We start from the raw sequence: 14,055 nt of genomic DNA, 5'->3' as shown, positions 1-14,055 counted from the left end.
CCTTTGTCGAACAACCTTTTAGGCTGTTTTGATTTTGTCTCTAATCATTATAAATAGATTTGAAATGAAGATGGAGCATGTTCATATTTTAAATAAAAATTTCAAATGAGCACAAATCTAATTCTTATCTCATCGCAATTGTGCTGTAAAATTTTCCTAAATTCGATTTCAGCATCGTTGAATTAATAACCCATATTTTGTATTCAAACCCCAGTAAGACCTCACCCCCCATGTTATCGGGTTTCTCCTTGAATAATTTAGCGGCTTTATCCCGTCAAATTGGAAAAAAGTGATTAGGGACTGTACAAGTGGCTCGACATCCTTCCAAACATCTACATTAAATCAGAGGGTACCCCTCCTCCAGCTCCACCTCATTCATAATCAGGACTGTAGAAAAGGCTGAAGGATTATTAATACAGCCTGGGCCTCCCACCGCCTCACATCTCATCACGCTGCGCAAATCTGAATGCAAATGTGCAACTGGGAGGCATCTCTGCTGGGCCCGGTGATCCGCAAATAGAGTGCCTAGACATGCCCCGACTCCAGCGCTCTTCCCTTTTTCCAAATAATGATTAGATAGATGCCTTCCACGGCCGTTTGTAATTTTCTCTGATGATTTTCATAATGGAATAGATATTTATATGGGCGCTCATTGGAGCGTGACTGCTGTGCGAAGCATTCCTTAATTCACAATCTCTCTCCTCCCTCAACCTCACAGCATCTTTACTACTTCTGCAGATATTACACACCATATAATAAGACAGATCCCACCTGAGCTGATAAAAACTCCTCAGTGAAGTGCCGCCCGAATGGATCTGACGCGACGGCACGCAAACTTTGAGTCCTGATGCTCTGTTTCAGCAGCCGGAGCAGAGGAGTCTTGTTTCAAAATTCAATTTCATCCATTTTTCATCCGTCTGTGATGCTTTGGAGATGTACGTCAGGAGCTTCTGTATTTATTTAGCATCCTCTGAAGGATTCCTCTCATCACCTGTCAGGAAGAAAGAGGATATCTGATAAGTGAAAACATCAAATTTCTTCGTGCCTAAGCAATACGGAGGAAAAGGGAGGGCGAGCATCCCGCTGCTCGGACAGGTGGCAGCGCTGACTCTTGCAATAATCCCTCTATTTTAATATTGCAGGCATTTGTCTGCTCTCTGGGCGGCTGTCTACGGCCCGCTTGTGGCCAGATGGACTTGCAAAACTGTACATTAACCTTTTGTGCCAGTGTGGCGACCTGCTCTGAACTCTTGTCGCCCCATCTCTGTTCAGCCACTCAGCCAGAACACAGTCTGACAGCGATGCTGCTGAACTCCGCCCACTCCTCTGACGGGTCACGCCACAACTCGCAGCTCTCTGGTACACTGCAGGAGCAGATTTATAACCATCGATGGTTTTTCTGTGCCTGTCTCTTACCCATGTTGTAAATATAAGTGGCACTGAGACAAACATACTGCAGTGTGTTTGATGTTTGTGAGCGTGGCAATAGCTGACTGCAGCAGTGCTCACACTGCAATAAAGCATTTTCTTAATCAGTATTTTGTCTCTTTTTCCAGTACAAATATTTAAACATCCTTAAAGCTACACTGTGTAATTTAAGTTGATTCTTAGCAAAAAACACTTTGTTCTTTCAAAATGATATGTGCTCATTAATGTGTAATTACTTCTACCAACTAATCAAGTATTCTCGTAAGCGTAGAATCTGCCATTTAGAATACATACGAGCGAGTCGCTCGAATGGCGGCAGCCATGTTGCGCCTCCATCTTGAAAATACATTAGCCAAAGAGGGACATACCTGGAAATTCAAGCTTCGCCTTTCGCGTTTCTACACTCAGTGGCACCGTGACGAATGCGAGGGGGAGATTACTCGCGACTGCCAGCAGATTTGAAATAATACGGCCACCGTAGGAGTTAAAACGCCCTTGGAATGGGAGGGGCTAGAAAGTAATATTCAGTTGGTAGTCATAAACAATTTCACCGCTAGATGGGAGAAAATCCTACACAGTGTAGCTTTAAAACAAGATAAATTTACTTGAAGCGTAATAATTCTGTTTTTTAGACAGTATGTCTTGGGAATAGATAAATAAAAGAAAAATTCCAATAGGGTAGGAAAAATAATTATGAAATTATAATTATTATAATAATTATTAAAACAAAATTAAAGAATTGTATTAAAGAATATACACTACCGTTCATACATTTTTTTTTTATTATTATCTTTGAAAGAAATTAATGCATTTTTTTCCCTCTCTTCATTAAAGAATCCTGAAAACATCACTGTTTCCATAAAAATATTATGATCGTGTGACACAAGATGAGTAATGGCTGCTGAAAATTCAGCTTTGCCATCACATGAATAAATTACTTTTATTTTTTTATTTTTTATATTTAATAGTTATAAAACGGTTATTTAATTTTTTTTATTTATTATTTTATTACAGTTTTTACTGTATTTTTTATCAAATAAATGCATTGGTGAGCATAAGAGACTTCCAAAAACATTAAAATATCTTACTGACCCCAAACTTTTGATCGGTAGTGTGTATATCCTCTGAATACGTCTTAATTATTATTTTATTTTTTCTTTAATTTTGTTTCTTAAGCAAATGCATCTTGTTAAGAATATTTATATAGTTTGACTGAAAACCAAAAATAAAAAATCTGATTGCGAAAATATTTTTTGTAGTGCACTGGCCAAATTACTATTTTAAATTTGTATCGTAACGTGACTTTGATTGTCATGATGTCTTTGTCACATTAATCAGTTTTATTGGTACGACTTGCGCAAACAGACATTGATATTGTTTACATGTAAATCCATCTCACTGAGTATGATGGTCTTGTTGAAGAACATACTATATTAGTATTTGATGCTATACTTGAGGATGTTACAATAAAAAAAATTTAAATAATCTACTGTGTTTGAACAAAAGACACTATCAGGCCGTTATAATGCTGGTGTCACCATGACTCTGCCAGAGGGTGTCCATAGTCAGTAGTTCTTGTAATGTCACATTTTTTCCTATTGCAATTACTGATTTTTTGGTATTTTGTATGGGGCTGTCTATTGAAAATTGCAATTTAACAACTAAAGTATGTATTATTTTATTTACCTGTATATTTAACTGTAATTCTTTATATTGCCTTAGAAACTGTGTGAAAGTGGGTAGGCATGAGTGTTTTGGTTTGTGTGGATCTGTATCTATATGTGTGCATGTACATTACGTGTATGCAAGTCTTGTGTGAGTGTTAGTTTGGATATTTTTGTATTTATTGTATATATTTTTAATCAGAGATTGTGCTAGTGGCCTTTTGATCCTCTGATAGTTAAAGTTTTAAACCGAGCCTGTAATTTGTGTAGATTTTATAGGCAGACTTTTTAATTATTTTGTGTGTGTGATCATTGAAACGACATTGCTGAGTTGTCAATATACTGTATATGGACTTGTTTTCAGCCTTATCAAGATGTATATTTATTTGTCTAATATCTATATTCTTGGATGGTGTGTGAAAAAGTATATTTGTATTTTAAAAACATGTAAAGGACATATTCAATACGCAACTGTGTCAGTGGCCTCCCATAAAAGGTCTCTTGACAACATGTATTATTGTGGTATTTGGTCCAGTCAGTCTATTTCAGTGGATGTGTTTCTGTTTGGCCAATACCGAGCTGTATACTAACTCAATAAACCATTGTAAAACCTTCTCGATATATCCATTTAAACTTTGGCTCTGTCAGTACTGTGAAGACGTCTCAGGTTGTGACTTTTTCTGAGTATAGCTCTATCAATTCACACACACACATACAGGAAGCAGCTCAGTGTTATACTAATTACTCTGTCAATAGTCACAACGCTTTAGATGGACTGACCTATTCTTTAATATGTATGCAAATCGTTTTTGCGCTGGTGTAAATTATCCCTGAGTAAAAGAGTGAGTGATTTTGAACCAAAACAAACCAGTCAGTTTTGTCTTCAGCACTCAATTGTGTCCGCCACTCTGAGTAGTTTGAACCAAGCTTAAATAACTTATATTCTTGAAAGTGACAAATGTGCAGACAACAGGTTTCTAGTGAAATTAACTTTTTCTTTCCATCTCAAGGGACAGTTTTCAGGATATTGTTGCAGGTCTTTTAAAGTCAGCAGGTGCACAAATATTCTCAGTGGCTAATGGCTATTACTGTTAACCAATGAGGTTCATTCTCGTGTTATGCAGCACGTTTGAGCTTCAGCAAGAACCAATGAGGTTCATTCTCGTGTTACGCAGCACGTTTGAGCTTCAGCAAGAACCAATGAGGTTCATTCTCGTGTTGCGCAGCACGTTTGAGCTTCTACAAGAACCAATGAGGTTCATTCTCGTCTGTTAGACAGCATGTTTGAGCTTCTACAAGAACCAATGAGGTTCATTCTCGTCTGTTAGACAGCACGCTTGAGCTTCCCGTGCATCAAGCAGGTTCGGTTGAGCTTCTATTTATGATTTCTGTTTAAATTTGGACTAAACCGTTCAATTCATATGGATTCATTTTACGATCTCTTTATGAACTTTTTGAAGCGTCAAAGTTTCAGTTGCGTAGATGTCAATGGAAGGACAGAAAGCTCTCAGATTTCATCAAAAAGATCTTCATTTGTCTTCCGAACATGATCTTGCGGGTTTGGAATGACATGAGTGTGAGTAATTAATGACAGAATTTTCATTTTTGGGTGATCTATCCCTTTAATGAATGTATTCCGCTCATTCTTTTGCATGCAATGGAAATAGTCCTTTTATCACAATTCACACACTTTAGCAGATTAATGCTCCAGAAATGTGTTGGAGAGGTCGGCAGGTTCAATTTGTGTGAATTTATCGCTGGGATTATTGATGGGCCCTCTTTAATCTATTGTTCTCGACGTGCCAGCATTGTTGCACATTTTTGATTGAATGCATCTTTATCATACTCGCGTGGTAATTCCTCTTTGCAAATATTGCAGATAATCACTTGTTTTATCACCAAAATGAGCGTTACTATTAATCATCTTCTCTGCAAAATCATGTTTATATTTAGCTGTCATTGGGTTGCTTTGATTAGAAAATGTCCCATCCTGACCTGTGGTTGTTTAAAAGATAGATGAATACAAATTTGAACACTTTGAAATTTCATTTGATCTGATGCGAACTCTATTTCTTTCATAGAAATGCCACAAACGTTTTTCAAAGGCAGGGACCGTATTTGAAACCTCACAAAGTAGAGACCGAGCCTATTTCAATCTGATATAATACTGTAGTAGATTTAACTTGGTAGCTTTAAAAATGAATAATGACACATTGCCACAAGTCATTATGAAGATTGGTCCCAGCACGGCAACATAATTTAGTTAGTTTCTTTTTTTTTCTCTCCATCCTTTTAATGGAAGCCAATCAAACACATAGATATGATACCATTCAAGAGGGCCCCTAAGACCAGTAGTTCCACTACAGTAGTGGTGCAGATTTGATGATCTGGAGCTTTGGAAACTTTCTGAGACTGCAGTTTAGTATCAAATGACTTCCTGGACAATTCTGGTTAAAGTACAGGACTTATTTTGACCTGACAAGCAAAAACCTTCTGCAAAATAACCATAAATACACACTAGCGTTCTCTTGCACACACTATTACATGCAGCGGCTAGTCTGTCAGAATTCATATCCTGCTACAGAACATTCTTCAGCTGCAGGGTCAAGCCCATGATCCCCCGGGGACTAGTTTCCAACTCACTGTTGTTCATGGGAAAGTCGTGTAGCATCCAGCAGTGTATCAAGCAAGCTCCTGTTAAAGGCACTGTTGATATGTCCAGAATCATCATTACTGTCTTAACGGTTGTGAAATAGCAGAAAATAGTTTAGGATTTTAATTCATGGGATTCATGGTATTGTAGGCTAGAACACATTTTCTCTTTTTGTCCACAGACACCACAATGGACTCTGCCTTCAACCTAAGCATCAACATTTAACTTGAATTCCCTGTCTTTTGTGGGTTTTAGATGATATTCAGCCTTACTGTAGTGTGTAACCAGGGCTTAATTTGAGCCGGAACATGTTCCGTCACCTCCGACATTGGATCCGGAACCTTTTTTATTGGATCCGGCACCTCCTGTGTCACTAAAATGAATTGCCTAAATGAAAAAATAAATAAATTACTGTTTGTGTAGTGTTCAATGTTTGTGACACATGACTTGCGCGCTTGTTGTACTAGTTGAGATTGCTGTTAGCCTCGATCGTTTCACTCAGGGGAAAAATGTCAAAAAGACAGAAAAGTTTGCTTAACTTTTTCAAATACGCTGGCCAGTCAGATCCCAAACAAGCAAAAATCGTTTCCGCTGATCAAGAAGGAGACCACGGTGGACACAGCAGTAGCCTAGTATCGACATAATATCTCGTTATTTCGACAAAATAAGCGGACATTCTAATCTGCATTAAGCCACATATTAAGCGTTCTTATAATGGTTTTCTATGGGAGGAAAATGCTTAACGTGTAATTGCGTTCATATTCTGGGCTCATCTGATTTTTTTTAGCCTACATAGCATAGCCTACTTTATGATTTTAGTATCATAATGATTAATAAATGCACGCACAATTTGAACAAATGCCTTTCAACTTGTGTGTGCAAAATTCAGAATTAAATGAATGTGCAATTTGTACAAATAGAGAGTATGTAGGCCTACTATTGTTGTAGCCATTAAAATAGTTTCATATTTGTTAAAATATTATAATGTTATTTTTTATTTTATTTTTCCATTTATGTTGATTTATGAAAAGTGAACAGCACGACCGAGTAAGATATGATGCGCAATATGAGACATGGAGTGGGTCAGACATGATTTTGACCACTTCATCAAGTTGTTTTGTAGAAAGCCTTTCTTTAAAGTGAATTTCATTTTGTATAAATTGTATCTTAATTTTAATCAATTTTTCATCAACCAATTGCCTGGATTTAATGAATAAGAAGACAGATATAACAGACAATCATGGAGGCACCCGCGCGGTCACTTGCATTGCACGTGAACTGGAGCGCATCTCATCCTAACTTAACGAAACTCAGTGTATGCCTCACACAGACATGAAAAATACATCAAATACACAAAGCTTTAAATGTCTTTAAACTAAATAATTCAAAATGAAAAAAGAAAAAGACTACTCTCTGATTATGTAATCCATTAGGCCTATTTATGTGCATTTCTCTCTATAGGCGCGTTCACACGGAGATGGCGATCGTCAACTTCATCTTTGCAGCGAGTCCACACTGTCAGAGAAAACACTTAATACACGCGTAGCCTACTAATAAAAATCTACACGCGTCACCGGATTTACAAATGCACATTTTGCTTGTTACACGCACACATATTATGTCGAAATAACGAGATATTGTGTTGAAATAACATTATTATTAATAATAGCCTACATATTTTAGAATATTTGATTGAATGCTGAATGTTGTGCTTGTTCAATTTAATAAAAATAAAACTTTAATTGTGATCATTAACATAACTGAATATTAAATATTTAGTGGCCAAGTTTTGCGCAGCTCCCCCCGTCAATGATCTAGCACCCCCTCAACACATGCGTTAAAAATTCTCTGGCGCCACCCCTGCAGAGAAGCTACGTAGGCAGTGTCATTTTTTTTTTTTTTTTGTTCCGTTACCTCCAACCCCCGTTTTGAGTCGCCGAATTAAGCACTGTGTGTAACCTATTCTATTAGATGCTGAAATCATTGTGCTGAATCATTCAGATGATTCAGTCGTGCTTCCTGAGATAGCCCATAATTCGATATTTACCCCATCCAGAAAAATAACTATTACATCATCTATTCCAACTATTGATGCCTGGAAATGATAAAAGGAGATTTATTTTGAGATTTACAAACTATACGATCTTGGATTTTTAGCACATCTGGTATATATACTTTCATAACTTGAGAGGAAAACAAATCATGAAATTTGATGTTTGAGGAGGAGGATAATAATCTGATCTGGTAACTTCTAAGTTTTTTTTCTTTCTCATTAAGGCTCTGAGAAAGCAGTTTGACCTGCTCCTGCTTTTGGTCTAGTGTATAAAAAGTCAATTTGGAGAAGAAAGACGCAGATGAAAAAAGTTCTATTGAGGGTTTTGTTCCACAGTTGAAAGCCTCAGGGGGTTTAGCAAGACACGTGACCACCCTGATGTCCTGGCTCAGAGCGTAACCATCCTCCAGCCTGACATTGAGGGTTAGCATGTACCGGACAGCCTCAATCACTGTTACCGCTTTCATTCCCGAGGGAGGATGTGCACTATGTACTAGACTTTTTGATTGCGTAACGATCAATATATTGCAGTGTTAACCACAAAGCAAAGTGGCTGTTTTTACGTCACTGAAACCAAGGGTGCTTCTCATTTCTTGTTTGTGCATCCTCGTTTCCTTTCCTCGCTTCCTTTCCTCGCGTCTCAGCTCCGCCCTGTAGGATGCGAGGGAAGGCTGCAAGGAAAAGACGCGAGGATGGAGGAATCGAATGTAACTTTTTTTTATACATTGGAATACTTGATCACTCAAGCGTCACTTCATCGCGTCATCAGCAGCGCTCAAAGGATCTGCCCTTATGTTGTTGAAGTTTGTTTATTTAAGAAATTCATAATAAATAATAATAAAGCAAGATACCCTGTTGAAATATGTGAGATGTGTGGTTTATATAAACTGCAAAGGTAAAGTATAAATTAAAATTATTGTGACCGATGTGAAGGGAGGAGAATTTAGACGTGCGTCACGTTTAAGTCGATAAAACTCTTCCGCATAGGATACACCTGTGTATCCTCGCTCATGACTCCTCAGGAAGCCTAACTCCTCGATCCTCTACTCCTCGCGGTGCAATTAGAGAATTGAGATGTCCTTCAAGATGGCTGAGCTCAATCGGTTTCCGGGTCATAGGATGGAGACAGAGGAGAGGAGACGAGGAGGGATATTGAGAAGCACCCCAATTATCTGTGAAAAGGTAACCCGGTCGTCATCAGGTTATTTCTTGCAATACTGCAAAAAAATGATGGGTTGTTTCTGTAAACAAATTGTTGGGTTGATTGTGCTGGGTCAAAAAGTTGGGTTGTTTGGGGTAGGCTACTGTAAACACATTATTGGGTTGCTCATGCTGGGTCAAATGAGTTGTAAGGGGGTCATTCACAAATAAACCGCTGGTTGGGTTATTTTGACCCAGCAACTGGTTACTTTTTTCATTCTTTGCGGAACTTTCTGGATTCTTCACTTCTGACTCGAGGAGCACGTCACTCGGAGCAGGCATTGTTTTATGGTAAGTTAATATGATGTTTACCTATATTTTTAATAAGTTGTGGTGGTAGCAGCAAGCTAATTTCATTGTTCAACATACAGTCTTTGACATGGAAGTGTGAGAGGTAACGTATTTATTCTGTGAAACATTAACTAACATTAAATAACATTAAAAGCGTTTTGTATGAAATCCATACACACGCACTATCCCTCACAGGGCTCGCACGTAAAATCAGCGGGAAATGAGTCTCTAATGTAGGCTAGTGAGTTGTGAGTGAAAAGTCTGCTGGCGTAACGTTAACGTTAGTTTTAGAAATACTCGTCAGAAGAAGTGACTGAGGTAAGTTCCAGCACAGTCTGCGTGTGTCTTCTGTAATGTCTCGAACCATCGTTTGTGCCAAAAAAGGCTTTCAAGAGCTTGATATAGCCTAGCCTAGTTTTTTTTAGTAAATGTATGACTTGCAATCTTTAAACAGCGACTGAGGAAAGGAGAAATAAATGGACAGGCGCCAGTTTTGAGAAGAAAATTATACCCGTTTAGTTGAACGAATGATCGTCAATATTTAAAACTTAAAAAATTTAAACTTACATGATAGCCTACCCTATCTTTCATTTTATTGTGTGAAACATCTAAACGAGGCGATCATCAGCGCTGCCAGTCAGGAGATTAACGAGCAGCTTTGTGGGTTTGTGAGTTTTAATGTTAAAGACACCATCAACATTACAGTAATATTTTACTTTTAATAAAGTAATGTTTTATTTTAATGCCTTAATGTTGATAATATTTGTCCAAATTACTCTTTTATTACTATTACTATAATTCAGTTTGCAAATACTGAATACACATTTTGTTTGTTTTTCACATTTAGTCATTTGGTAATGTTTGCAATATTTTTATTGCATATTCAATAATAAATTGATACTTCCACAAAGAAGCTTAACTTGCATGTCAGTTTTATTGCAGCTTTCTAAGTCAGGGTTCACCAATCGCGGTCCTGGAGGGCCGCTGTCCTGCAGAGTTTAGCTCCAACCAGCTCCAACACACCTGTTTGAAAGTTTCTAGTATGCCTAGTGAGACCTTGATTAGCTGGTTCTGGTGTGTTTAATTGGGGTTGGAGCTAAACTCTGCAGGACAGCGGCCCTCCAGGACCGAGATTGGTGAACCCTGCTCTAAGTGATTGTCTGGGAAGCACTCTGTCAGTTTAAATCTAGACTAAAACGCATCTCTTTTACCTGGCATTCATATAGAACATTATACATTATTCAAATCAGTTAAATGATTATTAGGCTGCATAGGTCAGCTGGAACCGGGGACACTTTCCTATAACACCTGATGTACTCATTATTTAATAAGAAGAATGACATCTATGCTAATGTTTGTCTTTCTGTTCATTCTGAGGTTTACTGAAGTCAGCCGGATCCGGGCCGTATCCAGATCAGAAGGTGGACCTGCGCCTGGACCCATCCATGACGCATCCCTGAAGTGCCAGCCTCATCAGCCCTGTGAAGGCTTCATCGACACGACTGATCCTCAACAAACTCGTCTCCATACCGGTGTGATGACTCCGACTTCCAACCAGATGGAACTGGATAAATATTCTGAATGTTCTTATTCAATCTGACCTCTGACCTGTAATGCTGCCTGAATCATAATTATACACTGTTCGCTCGATGGCCAGAGGAGAACTCAACAACTGAGACTGGGTTCTCCCAAGGTTTTTTTCTCCGTTCTGTCACTGATGGAGTTTTGGTTCCTTGCCACTGTTGCCTTGGCTTTTGGCTTGCTTAGTTGGGGACATTTAATATTCAAAAATATTATTGATTTGCCTTAAGGTGGACGATGATGCAATTTTCTTCTAGAAACAAACTTTGTTGTATTATTTTCATTTTACAGTATCACTGTGAAGCTGCTTTGATACAATCTGTATTGTAAAAAGCGCTATAAAAATAAAGATGACTTGACTTGTGTAATCAACAGGTGAGGACAAACATGGTTGAATATTTACAAAATGAGATGACTGGTGAATTGCTGCACATTCTGTGCCTCAGGAATGAGACGAGGGGGACATGTCAGACCTTTGACATTGATTAACATTTGTATTCAATAAAGAAAAGTATTAAAGAAATGTATAAAATTTTAAAAAAATTAAATGAGATTGAAATCACATATACAGTGGCCTCCTGGTTGTATTGTATTACAGAGATAATAATTATTTTACATTCGTAATATAACAAATATTTGTTACTAATTATTAAGGCAATGAGACAAGAAATAACCCAGCACATGAGTAAGACTTAACCCAGCAAGAGGGTTAATTTCACCCACTGGTTGGGTCAAATGAATGACCCAGAAATATGGGTTAAATGGTAAAACCCAGCACTTGGGTCAAACCAACCCAGTGCGTGTTCTGTACAGTCCAATAGTGACCCAGCGGTGTGGTTAAGGTTGGGTTATTTTTTAACCCAGCAGTTTTTAGAGTGTGCCATTTGTTCCTTCTCCAGGAAGCTCATTTAGTTGTGTTCAGCTGAGTTAATGAGGGTTTTTTTTTCTTCTTCTTCTTTTTTTTTAGTATATGTTTATGTGCTTGTTTGATTTTGTCAATGTAAGATTTGAAAACATGATGTCTAGCTGCTTATTTCTTTCTCCCTCTCTATTCTATTTGGGTAACAGCATATGCTCAAGCTGTGCTGTGTATTTGGCTTCATGGCACACCAACACTTTTTTCAACAACAACAACAATTATTAGATGATTGGCTCGAAATTAAACTATTTGAGTGTGTGTGGCATGCATTGTTTTTTTGTGTGTTTTTTTTATATAGGAATGGTGATGAGTTTATTTTGTCTGACATATATACTTGCTAAAAATATCTCCAGAATGGTGCCTGAGCAAAGATGGCAGCATTCAGGTCATGTACCAACCAGACAGGATTTGAAATGAACAGAATTTCTAATGGATATCTTTCTCCAAAGTATTATAGTAAAAAAGGTCATATTAATTTGCTAATGCTTAATTCGAAGTGTGCAGGTTTTTTATACTGTCCTTATCTTTCTTCCTTTCAGGTTCTTCTTGACCGAAGGTTTTCAAAACCTGGGTCAAAATGGGTTGATAGGATGATTTAAGGAAAATGTAAGTGTGTGTGTGTGTGTGTGTGTGTGTGTGTGTGTGTGTGTGTGTGTGTGTGTGTGTGTGTGTGTGTGTGTGTGTGAGAGAGTGTGTGTGTGAGTGTGTGTGTAAATAAGTATAAGTAAAATACTTGAAGTCTGAAAAAACGAAGTTTGGACAAAACTAATTATTGTTAATTATTGTTAATTAATTAATATTGTGTGTATGTGTATGTGTGTATATGTGTATGTATATATATATACATATATACATATATAACAAAGTTCATGACTCGGGGAAGGAGGCAGGAACTGGTAAGCATAACTTTAATAACAAAATAAACAAACAACAAAACAAAAGTAAACTGAAGCTCACTGCCAACTGCTGCATAAACTTAAACAAAACCTTGCTGAATTATAATGGTAAAGTGCATAAAAGTCACATTCGCCAACTCTTTATAGCTACAAGTGTGTCATAGAGTTTGAGCAGGATAAATGATGCTGTTATTTTCCTACCTGCAACCGGCTGATACAGAAAGCACAGGAGGTGAAAGGCTCTTCACATTTGGGTTATTTTCATTCCAAACTGCCAAAGCTAAACGCAGAGGACAATACATTATACCTGACAGAAATAGCCAAAAGTGGGCTGAGAGTATTTTGAGAGCCTACTTCTGGTGAGGAACAGGAATAAACAAGCACCTGACACACAAGTCACACACTGTACGACAATGAAATTGATGCATCTGTGTGGAAATCAAACCGTATTGATTTAGACTACCAGCAAACTAAATAACAGTTGCGAAGACTCAACATAATTGGCAGAATTTCATTAGCCCTATCATTTGCTGTCACCCTCACTGCTCTCTAAAGCAATTTATTGGTGATATCGTGATGTCTATGTGGAGTGAATACCGACAGAGACTGTTATTGAACCGCTATTTAAGTCTGGGCTCCTCGGAATTTAATTGCTGCTAAAACTACATAGAATCATCTTGTTAGCTGTCTTCAACAACCTGTTCAAACGTATTATAGCTGGCAAAACATGACAACGCAATCTACACATATAGTAATCCTGCGATTACCATGGAGACCCCTGTTTCTCTGTGCGCCCCATCCTGGGTAATTAGTGGATGATTACACCTTGACGATGCACTAAATCTGGTGCAGAAAATTAAATTTGCAGAATTAAGCATATGTAAATGACATATTACAAACAATTGGTGAAGTTAACCCCAAGTTAGCCTGCTGCTTTGACTCGGAATAATTCTAGGAATGTACACTGATTTTGACTCTTGCACTTTTATTGAAGTGAATAATCTATTGCATCCTGACACTGGTTTTCAGCTGTAAAGTCAAGCAAATCAATATCAGACATTCCCTAAATTATATTGCGCTATATAGGCCTATATTTCCTTGTCAGAAAACTATCACGGTGGCCCTTTGTTGAAAACCAGCTTTGTATAAAAGGACAATAAATTCTGAATTCTAACAACTGCATCGTCCATATATACGCCTATAATTAAAGCACGGTTTCCCCCTCTTGTATGCAGTTCATGCTGTGAACTCCAATCATGTTAGTTCATATGGATTTAGAATCACATTGACGTAATAGGGATAGAAATCTGGAACCATTCCGGTTGCTTATGATTCCTTTAACGAATCGTTTAGCACTTTTAAAGCATTTA

At 37.7% G+C, this 14,055-nt stretch overlaps 1 protein-coding gene across 7 annotated transcripts in view; it reads left to right on the top strand.

Annotated features, from left to right (window-relative positions):
* Window positions 1-1,538, top strand: part of pitpnm3 (PITPNM family member 3) — an 89,233-nt gene extending 87,695 nt beyond the window's left edge. For 2 of the 7 annotated variants that reach the window (XR_014607891.1, XR_014607892.1), the window contains exon 20: window positions 719-857. The gene's annotated coding sequence lies outside the window, so the exon portion shown is untranslated. Of the gene's footprint in view, window positions 1-214; window positions 375-718 lie in introns of those variants that run through there. The other 5 variants (XR_014607888.1, XR_014607889.1, XR_014607890.1 and 2 more) reach the window with 5 other exon arrangements.
* The last annotated feature ends 12,517 nt before the right edge of the window (window positions 1,539-14,055 follow it).

This window comes from Abramis brama, assembly GCF_963993115.1.
Source record: "Abramis brama genome assembly, chromosome: 10".
NCBI classification, from domain to species: Eukaryota; Metazoa; Chordata; class Actinopteri; order Cypriniformes; family Leuciscidae; genus Abramis; species Abramis brama.
Note: the sequence above shows the minus strand (reverse complement) of the source record. Positions and strands in the feature narration are given on the sequence as shown.